Below are 18,756 nucleotides of genomic sequence, written 5' to 3' on the forward strand. Positions count from 1 at the left end.
ATATGTTTGTAAATGGCAAGGGCTCTCTACACCCCTGTAATCTTGTGTTCTTTTACGATTTTAATGTTCTTTTAAAAGTCTATTTTTCAGGATGAACTGTTTGATAAGACTGGTTTTTGACCTGGTCCTATTTTTACCACAATAAGAAAATTTGAAACTACGTAAATTCATTTATCTTAAATTAAATTTAATAAATCATAAATAAAAAGTATATAATAATAGAATAAAATTGAATGAAGCGATTTATAATTTTCGGTAAGCAGGTTATTAGTTTATACGTAGAAACGTTCTACGTAACCTCATTTTAAAAACAGCTGAATCACAAATGGATCAACCATGGTCAAACTCATCATTAGCTACTCTGAGACATCTGGCAATAGGTGCGCAGTCACTTATAATTATACATTTTTAATCTCATAATTTCCAACATTATGCACAGGTGCTCTCAGGCCTCCATTTGAATGACGCTTTAACTTTTCAATAACTTTTGCAAAAAGACATTGTAAAATATCAGACCTTTTATTATTTATTTACGGTTTACCTTTTATTTATGATAGTTTTAATAGCTCATAATCCCTACTTACTAATCGATTGGGGGATTTTCTCGAACAAATAATAAATTTGTGTTGGGCGCTCCCAATCAATTAATCCGTGCAAGCTGTATCTTGATTTCAAATTACTGATGACAATTCGGATGGCTTCTAACAAGAGATTCGGAAAGAAAAGTTGTAGCAAAGCGCAATTACTGATATATCCAAAATTGCCAACCTGGTCACTTGATCAATTCAAGGATCCCCTTGCTTTGCTGTCAATAAAATGAACGTAGTCTGTAAAAAGAAGTTCGAATCAAAGAGCGTATCAAGGTCCTTGATGATTTTCCCTGCGTAAGCATTGGGAATTTACCTTATAATTAAAAACCGAAGTGGATGTCTTACGGGAAAACGTTCCAATTTCGGCATTGCCGATATTTAATGGCGTTTGATTTTCTTAGTCCAGGCAATCACTCTGTCAACACAATCTTGGTTTCCAGTAATCATCTACGTTGTTAATTGTACAATATGTATGTTAACGTCGTCGTCTGCAAACCACCATTAGTAATTATAAGTGATCGCTTCTTCAGAATCATTAATAACAATTTAAAAAAAAAATAGAAGGCCAAGATTGGAACGCTACGGAATTCATTAACAAGCTAGAATTTTTTTTAGAAATATCCCCTTCAAAACGTACATTGAATGATCTGACTTGTAAATAAGAATAAATCCAACAAACAGTACCATTACTGAAGCCAATGGAAGTGCAATTTACGCAATAACAAATGGTGAGGCATTTTGTCAAAGGTTTTCTAAAAGTCGAGATAAACTACCTGACCTTGCTTCTCGATAGTACGACCGGCAACAGATAGAAAACTACAAAGATTAGAAGAAGTAGAACGGCTCAACTCAAGGTAAGTCGAAATAAAATTGTAAAAATGCTTGAAAATAACTTTTTCAAATACTTTAGATTTTAAACACCAAAACAACAATAGATCGGAAATGAATAAGCTGATACCACCCTTTTTAGGAAATTGGAGTAACAACACTCGATTCCAGACTGAAGGGAAAATACTAATGCTTAAGCTCCATTATTGGATACTGATAGAAGCGACCGCATCAGTATCACCTTTAATAATAAACGAGGGAATACCACTCAAGCTCACAGCCTGAATCAAACTAGGTCCCTTAATAGGTAAATTATATGTGTTACCTCTAAGATGATCAACAATGATAAATAATATCTAAAAGATACTTATCAACAATATCAAATTTCTGATAAACTGATTCGAGCTATCTTCCAAAGCGTTCACGCAACCTAGCGTGATCGGAAACTAGCTCATTATCAATAGTCAGGACAGAAATATCGTATGAATCACATCGGTATTTACCAACGTATTTCCAAAGTCGGGCAGGATTGGTCGAAAAATCCTTTTCAACTTTCAGTGCGTAAGCTCTTCTATCAGTCGCAATTAAGTGCCGTACTTCTTTCCTTAACTTAACGAAAACTGATCGAAACTGATTCACTCTAGTCTTTTTACATTTTTTGTCAGCCTTCTTCAGTTTTAGCTGACGAATAAGGCGTAAAGATAACCCATCAGGTATTTATATAGCTTTGGTGTCTTCAAGGGAATATTATCCTTCATCATTGAGTAATAGCCTCTTGTAATCTATTAATCACATCCTCCAGTTTAACAGCTAGCAGGTTATTCGAATCGCTGTTTGGAAGTTACCAAGATACCCTTTCGTGAAATCATATTTACAGGATGGTAGGTTCTTGATCAATTATAAACCAATCCAACATACAACTTTGTTACTATGGTGTATATCCGGTGATACAATACAATCAAAATTGTTATCAACCATTATGTTGTAGCGATTGGTCATTATTAAGAGTAATGATCTATCTTTTACACCTACGTTGATTTGATGCAGCCCCATTAAATTCAAAAAGCTGATGGTGGAGCTGATCTTGCGTTTGGCATAGAAATGCACTTAAGAAAAAATAAACGATTTTATCAATTTATACCGCTTGATTAAAATCCCCTGACATAATATCAAACAATTCACGATCTACATTATCATTTATTTTTCCTAAATACTGATCGACCAAGCAGGGAGGTTAAGAGAGAGAAAAATACTGGTTACAAAACAAGATTCTTTCTATCAAGAATAGAGAACTACAACCATGCACACTCCTCAACAGACTCAAAGTCCCGTCTTCTGAAGTATGTCAACTTGCTTTTAATCGCTACCACCTCTGCGTTCGTAAATTCCAGGACCATAGACCCTGTCAGCTCTGAAAACAATTTAGCATTCGGGAAAGAAATTGCAACTGTTAAATTCTTCATTTAACCATGTTTCAGCGAGTGTAATTATATCATACTGATCGCACACACCACACTGTATTTTTCATCTGCTTTTGTCGCTGTCATTCTGATAAAACTTTTTAAATCAATCATTACGGGGTCGATTCATGCCATCCTCCGCTGGCATTCTTTCAATATATACTGAATCTTGTTTTAAAGAACCCTGAAACGAAACTACAAGAACACATTCAGGCTATTTCTCAGAATCATTAATTTTTGAAAAATTAGCCTCAGCCACTGAAACATTATCCTCAGAAACATGAAAGAAAATATATCCATCATATTTGGTCTTTAGCCTAGTGTAATCCAATGATTTTAAGTTTAGGGTTTCCAATAATTATCTATCTTTAAAAGAGGTAATCTGCGGGGCAAAGCGGGTTACGAACAATTCTTTATTTTTCTCTTTCAGAAGATTTCCACCTTCTTTGCTTCGTCGGTATAAATTCTGTCTTAAATTGAATTTCTTTTAATAACTTTTTGGCTCAACATTTTTTCTCTTTCTGACAACTATAGACCAGGAAGTAGAGATATTACCCAAGACCGGATATCAGTTTGTTTAAGAATGAAAGTATTTAATTCAGAATTTTCCTTTTTAATCAGTGCAAGATTATCACTTGCTGAAATCTCACTCTCAAGTGTACTAATAATTGAATAAAAACTTTTTTTCAACCAAAGAATGCAGCTCTTCGATAGATTTACGGAACAGATCCCAGTTAACGATATGTGACCTAGTCGGTTCGGTAATATTGATATTATCAAAAGCGTTATCCATTCTACTTTTACTGATAATCTTTTCGTCTCTAGTAACAAGATCTAAAAAATTGAAGTTGGTGATTCTATCAAAAACCTCGTCACAATTTTATACATATTAACAATTTTGGTCTTGACCGTAGAACCAATTTTACCCTTTACAAGGTTGTCATCGTTATAAATGGTCCTCTTTTCGTACCAGTTAAACACGTGAAGGAAGATTCTTTCTTACTCGTTTTTGCTAATTTTCAAGCATGTTAAGTGGAATCTCAAACTACAAATAAAACATTTTTAAAGTTTCTGCTTACCGAAAAAGCACTTTGTGCAAAAGAGACACTGGTCGCTACTGAATGGTATTGTCAAAATAAGGTGAAGTCGACAAACACCTAGATTAAAAACAAACTCGATTAAAAAACGCAAGAAGTAAATTTTAGTCATAGAAAATATAAAACGATTAAAAATGTAAATAAAATGAAAAGAAGGAAGAAAAAAATAATACTAATAATATGAAATAACTGATTGTTTAGAGCGGCAGGAATCGCTTCATATGCTGTCTTATAAGCCAAATAAGAATATTTAAAAAGAGGGCTTCGTGATCTACCGATGTATAAACTAAGAATAACTAAATAAGGGAAAATAATAGAAAAGAAATAAGATAAAAACACAACCCCTCCCCGCCAAAAAAGAAAAAACAGGATAAAAGAAAATAATAAACAGATTAAAAAAATAATAATAAACTATAGAAAGATAAAAAAACGTTGCTGAGAATTGAAAACACCATTTGCATTCCGCTTTCATCCGAGCATCGCTAAAGCTCAGTTATCACGAGATTATAAAACAGTAAGCGAAAATCGTATTTAAATAATAAACATTCAATTTATTTAGTAGTAACCAACTGTACAGCAACAAACAGAAAAAAGCTAGAGCATTAAACAAGTAAAAAAAAAAATTCTTTACGAAAGATTTTTTGCTCCGGAAAAAATAAAAGTATAAAAAAACATTAAAAATTAAGTTAAGTTATTAAGAAAGTAAGTAGACGAAGGAAGATGAATGATAAATTAAAAAAAGAATAAGCAGTAAATAACATTTCTAATTTTGTCTATGATCAATGTTAGCCAAACGTAACAGCAGCGAATTTATCCGAACAAAAACTCGGGAAAGTACAGCCCAAAAACGAAGAAAAAATTCCCACTATCTGCAAAAAAAGTAAAAAAAAATAATTGAAATTTTTCTAACGTATTAACAACTAGACGGAACACAAAATCACTTGAACACAACAAATCGCCATCTTGCAATCGAATAATAATAATAATATTAATGATGGTGATACTAATAAAATGTTTTTTATAACCTGAAGAGTAGATTAAGACATTTGTAAAACAGTAACATTAGTTACAATTACAATATAATTATTTTTTATTTATTTATTGTATTAACATTATTTATATACATGTACGTAAATTGATTATTTATTAAATTATTTAATGGTCTAATAGTTTTGTATATCTTTTATTATAATAAATTACAATAACTACTAATTATTTAAAACATTAAAAATAAATCCACAGCCATCCCGTTACTAGTACAATACTATCTATATGCTTTAATCATTTTTCCATTTTCACTGACCGTAATAATTTATTTTCATTTGATAACTTTTTACAATGACATTATTATTATAGTAATACCATACTGACAATTAATTTATACTTTTTCTTACCTTTAATAATAAAATAATAGTAATATTAATAATAATAATGTATAAAATAATTATTTTAAAATCTATTGTTAAAAACATGGTGGTAATATTTAATACTATATTTAATATACTTTTCAATTAAACAAAAAAATTGCCTAATTTTTAATAATTATATGTATTTACACTTAAACATTCATTCAACTTTTCTATTTACTATCATATAACATAAAACAATTTTAAAAAGTAACATTTATATATAAACTAATACATAAAACTGGCAAATTTTTTTATTGTGCTAACCTTTGGAACTATTTAAGAGATATTCTGTAGATAATACTTTACTTTTTCTTTCCAATTGATTGTGAGTGGCATTGACTGCTACAATTGTTGTTAGTTGCTAACGACAATAGCATGATATTAACATTAGCCTCTTAATGTCAACAACAGGAAATGAAATTGCATCTGACATCCTCTAACTTGGTGGACTAGGGCAAACAGTTAATTGATTGGGCTTACACCATCAGTATTTTACCTAATTTCATGATCTTCAATTTGCAGGATGCAACTCCTTGATTCAATCTAGGTGTTTAGGAGCATCAAATTGTGAGAAATGCCATTAATTGTCTGTAAAGGATCAACAGTGCTAATATCAGTTTCATTCCCCACCTACAAAAATTTCTAAATTTTAATAAATTTTGCAAGTTTATCAGATAGTATCTGCTGTTTTTTTAAACAAAGGTTTATAATTTAATAATTAAAGAATAATTTGTTGTATATAAAATATTAGAACAAATTTTTTTATTGTTTCACAAAGGAAAGAAAAGAAAATTACAAAGATAAAAAAAAATCATAAATTTTATCCTAATAAGTGGAATAAAAAATTAAACTTATTTTATTTATATTTTTCATTCTAGAATTTCTTACTTAGATTTTCAAGGAAACTTTTTAATAACAGATGCTACATAATTATTATTTTAATTTTTATTGAAGATGTAGTATAAATATTTACCATCTTTAAAACTGATAAATTTCTCTATGAATATTTCTTCATTAGATAATCCTTTCCTTTCTATAACCAAGATTATATTATCTATCCACCTCTTATTGGATCTTTCATGTTTTCTACTCATACATCACACTGACTAGTTTGAATGACCTCATTTCTACTGTGAGCCATGACAGTGATACAATAACGTCATATGCTCTGCTCCAAAATGAGATTTTCATATAATCAATCCTTTACCTCATTTTAGTGATAAAGTCTAGTTCTCTTAACTGTGTGTAACTACTCTTAATGAATGTATTAAATAAAGAGATCCTGTGTTTTCTAAGTTATGTTTTCATTACAAAGAACAGAGTGCAATGTTTTATAATTACCCTTCCTTTGCAGACTTCCTTTTTATTTAAAATACTTGTTCATTATATCTGTCCATAAGTCCAAATAACATCAAGGATTTATTTTCTAACCCCCTTATTTGGTTATCAATGAATCTAAAATTGATCATTTCTCAACTGGACATCTGATCATAGCACTTAAGAGAATGCATCATCATTCTCTGAGAAGTGAATTCAAAAAGACCTTAAATATCAGGAAGTGGTGATGAGTTACACTGTCTCACTGCTTTAATAACAATAAACAGTTGAAAACATTTTTGTTCCACCTTGAAGCTCCATTTTGCTTGCTCTTGCAATCTTTTAACAGCATATACGTACAGTATTCTGATACTTTAGTCTATCATATTAACTTGAGAGTTGTTAATAGAACTCTTATAAAAATCCCTTTGTAGATCAATGGAAGTTGATCTACAAATACAGTGTGGTTCATTCCTTGTACAAACAGTTCTCCATTAACTGCTTAATGGTAAAAATAACATTGATACATGTGCACTTAGAGCAAAGTCCATTTTAAAACTCAGCAATGTTATGCTGCTTTTTAATTCTGTTTTTTTAAAATGTATTCATAAAGGCTACCGTTTAAACAGAGAACACTAAGAGCACCATAATTTCAAGATTCATTACAGGTACAAGTATCATTTTTGTAAATGGAACTTACATATTCAATTTCTAATTCATTGGCATCTGATTCATGGTAAACAAATAACTTTTATGAATCAAATTATAACAACTGTTATTCAAATGGAACTTTATTTCATTTCAGTTATTTTATAACTGCTAAAAAAATTTTGGTTCCTATTTAGAAAACAAATAATTGAAAACATCCACCTTATTGCATCCACCATATTATTATTTTTCCCCATTGAAACAAAATAATTTTTTCCTGAAATATTGCTTTCTAAAATTCGCTGCATTTTATCTCCAACATTTAACTTAACATTATGTATGGTATTAGGCTGTAAGTGGTGCATAAAATAAAAATATTTAAGGTAGTAGAATTATAATTATTTGTGTTCGATATAGATCATTGAGATGTATACTGTCTTTAGGTAAAGATAAATAATTACTTTATTTTTAAAGTACTTGTAATTTTAATAAAAGAAAAATGTTTTTATCGAAGTTAAAACATTAGTGAGGTAATATGAAACTATATTTCATGTAATCTACCATTAAATTTGAATTAATCATACTGAAATGTTTAATAAAGCATATCAACAATACTAATTAAAGCTAATCCTTTTTGAAAAACAAGGAATGGTAAATTTTTTCATTGAATGCATCCATGAGAATCTTGAATTATGTATCTATATTTTCCACGTAAATTTATTCTGAAATTATTTTCTCACAACAGTATTTAGTGAAAATAATATATAATTACTAATTTCAACGACAAATTGATCCATATTGTGAAATTAGGTTCACTGCAGTTTATGAAAATGTTCATTGTATCTTTGTTAAAGGCACATCCTGATTTTCAAATGTTTAAAATTTTGCATTTTAGCAGTTCAGTTTATACATCTCACGGGTATTTGGTTATTTTTATTGATTTTATACAGAAGTAAATCACTGAGAGTACTGTTACATCATTCGTTTCTCCTATTTTGGGAACTTTATAACTCTAAATTCTTCTGAGTGATCTTTAAGGCAACACAGGTGTGTTGAATAATGGTCTGGATCGTACTTCTAAAGAAAAATAGTATATGTGAGACAGGGTTATTTGAGATGTTATGTATCTATCATTGTTGATTTTCTATGCATTTGTTTTGTTTGTTGGTTGCTTTTTGTGATATTGAGATCAAGAAAATATATTAATGAAACTAAAAGATACATCATACTTACAAGTCCATGGTAACCAGCAATGAAACTGGCAGATGCTGATCTGTTACATAAAAAAGGAGGCAGAAAAAATAGCTCAAAATCTAAAAGAGCTGGATGCAATGAAACTTTCAGGACTTAAACAATATCTATTAAAGAAAATAATAAACAATTACATAATAAACATAATGCTCCTGAAATCTGTTAACTGAACTACTGCAATTGCTTGATGATTTATTGATAAACAGGAAGCAGGTTCTAAGAAACAATGAACACTTAAAACCATTCCATAGCTACGTAAATTTAATGTTTAAATACCTTCGTATAAATGCAAATCACAAATGCACCAGTATTAATAATAACCTTGATATTTTACACATAAGATAAAATACCAATATCATACAATAATACCACAATGAGAGACAGCACCACTTGACACAGTAAGTGATGGCTAAAGCAACTGAAAGAATAATTAATACATTTTGTTCAGTTTGTCATAAAAAATTAACAGATTATATAAATTTATTTTAATAAATTACTGGTGTCTGTATGATCATAATGGTGTTAAATAATTATAACATATAATGTATTTTCTCAATATTTTTTTTTTTAAGTCAGGAATGCAAGAATACGTTTTAGGAACTTACTCTCAAGATCTATTATCAAAAATAAATCTTGTTTTTACTTCATGAAAAATTTATTTTATTTTTATTTTTTTAAGTTTATTTTTATTTATTAAAAATAAATAATAAAATAAATAAATTTTGTTTCTTTGTGGGCAAAATTATATGATTCTAAAGTTATGCTTTCTAATTTAAATAAAGTACTAAGTTTAACAGATCACTGATATATCTAAATTGTTTGAATCTCAGTCAGGCATGGCATTTTTCACATGCTACAAAATTTATTCATCCGTCCATCTATTAACTGAAAGAGTGCGTAAGCCTATTGTTACTATGTAAATAAATAAATAAACTGCTTTCATTAATACACTTTGCCAATTTTATATACATTAAACTCTTCTTTACAGTTTAATAATTTTGTTTCTGTTTTTTTTTTATTTATGTGATGTCTGTGTGTATGTGTGTGTTTGTGTGTACAACATTAAAGAAATTAAAAAAAAACAAACATATTTACTACAGTAACTAACAAACATGTAATAAATGTGTTGTAATATATATCAATATATGCAAGAGTATATAAATGTATATAGTTTTGCATTATATAATTACATACATGTATATGAATAGTTGCATTTCAGATTATTACACAATATTCAAGGCATCCTTCTTATCATATGCTTAATTATTTATTATTATTTTTATATTAATAATAATAATAATTACATAATATCACAACAAGCACAATCATTTAGGCATTAGCCTGTAGTTGCTAAAAATAATAAATATAACTACAACAACCATATTTATTTATGTGTGTGATTATATATACATACACATATGTGTATTATTTATTTTCTATAAATAATTTCTTTTATAATAATATAATTAATTACTCATTTAAATAAGGTACAAAATTTTACAATTGTTAATTTATTATATTTCTGTTTCATATCAACTTGTACGTCCTGCTTAATGATGATGACAGACTGATAGTATTTTTTCATTTTTGCAGCAATCATTTTTTTACATAAAAATAATTTTTGTTTTATAAAGTTGCTTAAAATCAATGATAGTTAGTTATCTTATTAAAACATTATTCGACATCTGGTAATTATTACTTTTAAATCAAACTAAACAATTAATAATTTGTAATTTAAATCATGCTTACCATCTTTAAGAAAATTAAAATTTAGAAAATTTTATTTTTTCAGTAAAAACAAAATGAAACTCTTTGTTTATAAAAGCAAACCTTAATTTAAAGTAATTTTACATAAATGTATTTGTTAAAATAATTTATATATTATCCGCAGTTTTGTTTGAAACTGTTCTGTGCTAAAATCTATAGCACTAAGCATAGTAAAAATTAAGAATAGTGTAGAGTATATGTTTATTTAATTTACACTGTAAATAGCAAACATTGCCTGTAACGATGTATTTAATGAAAATAAATTAAGCTTTACACAATTTAAAAATAGTTGTAGCAATTAAGAAAATAATTTTTGTCATGGGAGGTAATAATAATAAACAATAGATATCACTACTAAAGTTTTAAAATGTAATAATCCATTATAATTTCTTTTGCAATAACCATGTAAGTAACATTTTTTTTTTTTAAAAAAGAGCACACAGAGTTTTTGCTCTAAAATTTTGATCTAAGCTCAGCAATCATAAATTGATGACAAAAGTTTATCAGGGATTGACATTCTCTCATATACAACACTTATTATTGATTTGGAGATAGTCTCTATGAAAAATTTAGAAAAAAGTTGTTTAGATTAAAAATAAAAATGATATATAAATTTGCAGGAGGAAATATAAACGTGTAAGCAACCTTTCAAAATCTACAATTAATGGTGGCGATAACTCAATAATTGTTTGCAAAATAGATTTTAGAAGAAATTTAGAAATTAATAATTATAGCATAAAAAAATGGGTCAAGCTGTTCATGGAAGTCCATGGGATTACATTATTTTTTAATGTAAGCATTATATATAGTAAAAAAGATCAGAGAGAAATTGCCATTCTTTGATAATGCAACATATTTATTAATATCCTTAAACAGTTTGTTCTAAATATGTTTTTAGTTAAGTTAGAAATTCCTTGATCTTTCCGATGCTAAATTGTTCAGCTGTTTGGCATCATATTTAAAATAATTTTTTATTTAGTGCTGAGGTACGTAGGAAATAAAAAAAAGGAAATGGTTATTAATTTATGACTATCTCATGCTACTTAATAATTATTGTGGTTAATAAAAAATTATTTTACTTGCAGTTTCACAATAACTCTTGAATAATAAATAACTAAACTGCAATCCCTTATGGCATGCTAATTTCATCTGGGACTTCTTGGAGTAGCGCCGTGGAAAATAAATGTTTACATGGATAAAATACCTATTGCCAAAGCAATATTATGTTTCCATAAATCAACATGTGGTTTATAGGTAATATGCCTGAAAGAGTTACATGTACCTTTCTGTAGCTGCGTACTTCAATATTTTGAAGTTGTCTTAAACTATATAAGAGCAACAATTGTTGACTTCACTTAGGCAATGACTTGATGTGAAACAGTATAATAAATATTTTTATCAGATCCAGCATACATATATTATGTAGATCATATAATAAATTAATAGTAAAAAATTACTAATAAGTGAAATAATATACAAATATGTGAATGGGTTAACTGAGATTGAATATATGTGTGTTTGATGAAAGTGCAGAAAATTCAGAATTTTTTAAAATTTTACATTTCAAAAATTACCAATTTTTTAAAAGAAAATTTTTGTATTTTAATCTTGGATAAACTGTTGGTAGGAATTTTAAATAAGCCAATATTTTAATAAAAATGGAGATGGAAAATAGTAATCCCCTTTCTATTATTTTTCACAGATTTGATGTATTGTATAGTGTAAAGTGATTGTAATGATATTATTTTTTAGGAATTTATAAAACTATAATCAGCATGAAATACTAAAAAAAAAAATCTATCAGAAACACATACTTGTATCCTGAAGACTAGTTTTTAATTTTATGGAGGCCTGTATGCATTCCCATATTAAATATGAGAACGCACACTTTTGTAATTAATATTTAAATTGTGTTAAAATAGTGGTTTAGACAAGATAATTCAAGTAGATAACTTAAAAATGAACAAAAAATTTCCTTACTGAGTAATTTTTATTGTGTGTAAAACTTTTGTGTAAATTATATGCTGATTATAATATGAAGCTATCCATTTCATGCAGTAATTATCATGAATCATTGTTAGAGACTACTAGAACAATAAAACAAAACATCTGTCTATAAATATTTGGTGACAAAGCAAATTTTTTTATGGGTAGTTTACATAATACAGATTTTCTAGCTTGATGATTATGTTGTTACATTGTCTTATCTTTGTAAAAGCATGTAAAATTGTATTTTTTAATGAAAAGTGATCTTAAGAAATTAAATTCTTAAGATCAATTCTTCTTCTGATAGTTGAATATTTTTTTTTTTTTTTGCTTTTAAGGAGTAATCAAAATGAATTAACAAAAAATAATTATTCCTCTTCTCTAAATCATAAATAAACATATTTAAACTAATGCACTTTCAAAATGAAAACTGAGAAATCAGCAAAAAAAAGTTTATAAAAGTTATAATAAAACTGTAGCACTGTTATTAGAATAACAAATTTTTTATTGAATAACTGTGAATAATAAACAAATTTATTAGAAAAAATATACCATATCAAACATGAAAAATAAACATAAATATACCAGGTTTATAAAGCATTTATTGGTGTCAGTCGGTAAAGTCAACATGGATGACCACGTTGTTTTAGATAATTGAAGGTAATGATGATAAGAAAATTGTAGTAAAGTTGCTTTTCATTACAACATCACTTCTTATTATTTCCTTCAAAACTATGAGGAAAAACATTCAACTGGAATTATTGTCCTGACTGAATAGGTTGTAGTTTTATTACTTATACTTCTAGTTACCGTGTAGAACTAGGGTTGAAAAAGAGTGTTTCGTAGAGAAGCTTTGCTGTTTACAGATGGCTTTTTAATTACCAAAAGAAAAGCAATTTATTGTATTAAATATTTAAGCTGTTTGATACAAGACTTTTTAATCAGTAATTTGCTAACCCCATTCTGGTTTAAAATTCCAAAAGATTGAGGGGAACTTAATATTCCAATTTTTGACTAGAGGTACTTTAAGAAGTAATACATCAAATGAAGTCTTTGTGTTGTGATTCATCTAAAGTTCCTTTTCACTCATTATTTTTCTTTTCCCTGATTCCTTCTTTCAGATAAGTTCTATGAGTTAGGATAAATTGCTTACTAGAGAATCAAACTTATGAAGACTTTCGGAGGTATTGTGTTATCGTTACCTAAGAAGCCTGATAGGCTAAAGTTCTACCTATAAATCTGTCCCATGGCTGAAGAAAAAATTAACCAATGGCTGAGGTGTATACCAGGTAAAGTTTGGCAACCTAATTCTTTCTAATAATACTTAGAATTATAATAATTTAAAAAAAAAAAATTCATTATGTTTTTTATTGGTTGGCTTCTTCTCACCCTTTTGTCATTCATTGCCTCCATGAATATACCTAATCTAAAACAAGGAAGCAGAGAAGACCAAGCTAAGTGTAAGAGATGCAACAGAACAGCAAATGAAACATGAAAAAGTACGTGAAATGTACATCAAGTACAAGCGAAAAGTACATGAAAAATGTGCCTAGTCTAAATTAAATATAAAATCAAAAAAGTACAGAAAAAGTATTTAAAAGCAGTCAAAACTAATCAGAAAATAAATTTTGTATACTAATGTCAAGTGTGAAAGTAAATAATTTAAAACAAAAATAAATATTAATTACATTACATAATAATTAAATATTTATTAAAATAAATTATGTCAACTCCCTATAAGCAAAAAAAGTGCAAATGTGCATAATAATAATGAAGAATAAATAGAAAAAAAGAAAATAAAGGAAAAAGGGCGTAGAAGATTGTGTTATATCTACAACCAATGTTTTAAATTGCTGTTTTAAATCTTGAAAACAGTTTATTAACTGAAAACTCCCTTGGCCTACAGTTTATAAGTTTCAAAATTAAGAAATCATCTAGACGCCTACCATACTCAATATTAACATTAGTCTTGCATAAGACTTACCTTTTAACTAGTATTCAGTGCAAACTTTAATGTGATACTGTGGATCATAAAAATTATTTATTAACAGTGCAAGATACAGTAGCCCCTTAATTTTAAAAAGGTGCAATTTTCAGGTTTTCCAATATTAGGAGAATAATTTACATCTCTTTCACTCAAAAATGTTAATGTTTTCTTTTGAATATCATTTATGCATTCTAAAAATAATCAGATACCCAGTCTTAGCTTGTGACCCCCATAACAAAACAATAACTCAAACAGTGATAAGTACACAAAACGTTTATACTATAGCACCAAACAAGAATGAGTATGGTAAAATTTCATTGATATATCTTTTAATCATCTGCAAACATAAAAGGTATGTCAGTCCTATTTACAAAAGCAATCAAAATGAACACCTAAGTACTTACAATCAATTACAGTATTCAACTGAATGCACAAACAATATTTAGAAATACATTTCATGCAGGGACAGTCATGAAATACTGTATTCACAGATCTCTGAAGGATAAGTCAATGTTTGTACATACTGTTTTATACAAGAACCTATACAAGAACAATGTTAAAAACCGATAAGGGAAAAAATTTTCCATTTCGTCTGCCATAGATTTTATACCAGTATTATTGTGCTTACAAAAACTATTAAACGATAACACTATTTACATTCTGTTTCCTATTCATGGGCAACAAGTTTTTAATAAATCTCAGGTAGCTTTTATATGATTCTTATTAAGATTAAAAAATTTGCCATTCAGATATTTTTCTTAATTTTTTTGATTTTGGTATTAAGGGTGTTTCTAAATCTTACATACTTTGTACAAAATATTGGATTATCAGTGAACTTTTTCCACTTTTAAAATAGTTTATCCCTTTTCATAATTTTATTCATTAAGTTAATGTTCATCCATTGTTTTCGACCCTGACGTTTATTAGAGTCAATAATTTTCAATGAAGCTAATGAACTATTGTAAAAAAATTATTGATATGTAAAAAACTATTGAAATAAATGTTGTTAACCAATTTATTATACTTAGTAACTTAGTAATTAGTAAATGAGTAATTTAGTATACTTACTAATGTACATGTGCATGACACAAATAACATGTGTATTAAATTAAAGATAACTTTCAGAAATTGCAGTTCAGTTTATTTAATATGATAAAGAAACAATTAATAAGCAAACTGAGAAACAATAAAATATTTAGCTTAATACCAGTAATAACAAAATACTAATTCGAAGTTAATATGTTAAACATAAAAACAGTTACTTCCTTATTAATTTTGAGATTATAATTTGAATAATAAAATCTAATAAGAGTCTAATCTACAAGATTTATCACTGAGAATAAATTTTTTATGCTGGAAATGTACTTCTTACAGACCACTTAAAGAGATACAAAGAAATTTTTATTTTTTCAGATGAAGAGAAAGTAAATTAAAAAGCAGCAATGAAAATTGGATGCAAATGTTTTAAAAATTCTGGCTACTCAAAAAGTAATAAGAAAATTTTTTTTTTTGTAATCTTGGTATATAAAAAAATGCTTTGCTTCCATTCAATTTTATTTATTTCAAGTAATATCAATTGCTGCGGTCATTAACCATTAAAAAGTTCTAACAGGAAGCAGTGAAACCAAAGCCAATTTTATATTTTTTTAATATATACGTATATAAAATAATCACTTTGCATAATCTGATTATTTATTAAACATAGCTTCAGCTGTTGGGCATTATTTGTTCTTTTCTCACATGCTTCAAATTCTAGGATCCTACTTCCTAAGATGTTCAAGTGTTTGAAGAACATTATGTTTTAGGAGGTACGGTTGACGGTAAACCATTTATTATTCATAAAATTTTCTTTAAAAATTCTGCTGTTATCTAATGTCTTTATCTTAATCAATCCAGACATAGATAAATAGTAATTATATTAAATAAAAAATACCAAACGTAGAAATATATTAAAAATTATAAACTTTTGAAAATTTTATAAATCAGACTGGATTAATTTAAATAATTAACAGTTACAATTATACAATATACCGTAACCTGTATTTTAAATTATAGTTGGTGACTATGTATATCAGGTACATTGTAACTTAACAAATATTTTATGATATTACGGAACAGAAATGTATTAAGATTTTATAGTGATAAACAAAAACATACATTTACATTACTATTTACATTACTATAGAGGAATTTTTATTATTTTTTAATATATCTTTTATATTTAATATAATTCACAAATTAATATTTGTGAATCTTCCTCCCTGAAAGCATTAAAAGTAAGCTGATTTTTTTTTTTACATTAACAACGGAAATAGCAATTTAAAAACTGTAACAGTTACATACTAAAAATTATAGAAGTTTATAGTTTAAAAAGTAATGAAAATATTTTTTTAGCATTAAAATGATAGAAAAAGATATTCCAAGGATCATTTATCTAAAATCTACTTTATGATAGATTTAAATATTTATCTTAAAGATTATCTTCAAATTTTTAAATACTAATTAAAAAAAGATCTTTTTTATTTTTAAAGATAAGATATATTTATAGATGATATATATGGATGATATTTATTTAACTTTTCTTTGTCAATTACTGTCCTACTAACAGCAACTGTAAAGTTGCTTCTGCAATATCTACATGATTTTGTAAATGTGTAACGCTGTCAATATCCATACCATATGTTTATTATTATTAACAACTAGAATAAAAACATATAGATTTTTATTGTCAAATATCATAAATGTAGTAATTATGAAACAAATTCCTATTATCTTCAATTTTCATTTAGTGTTGTCCTATATATTTTTTCTTGTTACTATCAAGAGACATACTGCTTTCAAATAATTGGTCACTGCACGCTTTATTATCTTAATTTTAAAAAGTTTTTAACGTAATTTAAAAAGAAAAATGTTCTTTCATAGATCCATATATATGACTGCAAATTTAATAAGTACTGTTGAGTGATCTTCATGATAGCTACATCACAATAAAACTCTGGTCTTGACATTTATGAGAAGATTTTAGTATTATAAAATTATATGTCTTTTATATTAATTAATTAATATGTAATTTATTAATTATATGACTTATTATATGTCTTAGAAAATAATAGATAAAAAAATGAAAATGCTTTGTTTATTTAAAACATTTTATACTTATTAGTAATTTAAATAAATAAATTTTATATATAAATATATAGAAATATTAAGCTGAACTCTGCAGTACAATGGTAACCTTGGTTCTGGGTTCAAATCCTGAATAGATTTGGCATTTTTCATACATTAAGAAAATTATTTTTATCATAAAAAACAAAAAATGAGAGAGTAGTTTTAACTGGGTATCAGCTTTGTAGTTTTTTGTCTTTTAATTCCAACTGCCCCCAAGTTTTTCTGAAGTTGAGAGAAAGTTTTTTGATTGAATGTCCTTACTGCTCTCACCCATATGAGGGTATGGACATTTGAATGTCCATACCCTCATTGAAGGGTATGGACATTTCAAATGTGAAGAATGCCACATTGGAATATTCTTAGCGTGTAAAAAATGTAATTCCTGACTGAGATTCAAACCCAAAATCATCCAATGAGAGATATAGTCAGCACTGCTGTGCCACTGGTGCTGGAATAAAAAATAAATAAAGGAAATAAAACTTTTTTAAAAGCCATCTTTTGTAACTTATACATATTCAAATGTATCACTATAAACATGACTAAAAAACATAACCCTCTTTTTTTTAAATAGCTTCAAATAATTAATTAAAAAGACCATAATAAAAAGTAAGAAATTTACAGACATTTTGTTTTTTTATTGTTCAGCATAACAAAATCTAATTTAAATTTTAAAAAAAATCACTATGTAAATGTAGTAGAAATATATTCCAGAAAATATTTTCAGCTGATAAATAAAGTTCTTGATAAAAAGTTCTTTTGAAGGTACCTAAAAAATTAAGTTATATAAAAAAAAGATAGTTTTTATTTGTAATTCATAAAAAAACAATTAATAGATATTAATAACAAATTTGGGTTTGTGTATTTTAATATTATTTACTTATTTCTTTTATTAAATAAGTAAATTGATTTATTGATTGAAACTTAAAGTTAGTTACCAATAAAACCTTTAATAAATAATGCATAGCAAAACAAAACAGAAGATCATAATTAAAAAACACAAAAAAACTAGCTGTTTTATTTACATAAGTTAATGTGACTTATGGAATATATAAACTATATGTTGTTTGAAGATTCATATTCATTCTTATTTTAAAATCAGTTTTAATGCGATTTAAAATGATAATCTTATAAAATAAATATCCATTGATTAGAGTGAAAATGTTATAAACCTGATTAAATATTAAAAATTGTTAACTCCCTTTTAAATTATATGGAAATTATGGTTTCATAATATTGTTTTGGAAAAAG

The sequence above is a fragment of the Lycorma delicatula genome, chromosome 5 (genome assembly GCF_047948215.1).
Source record: "Lycorma delicatula isolate Av1 chromosome 5, ASM4794821v1, whole genome shotgun sequence".
NCBI classification, from domain to species: Eukaryota; Metazoa; Arthropoda; class Insecta; order Hemiptera; family Fulgoridae; genus Lycorma; species Lycorma delicatula.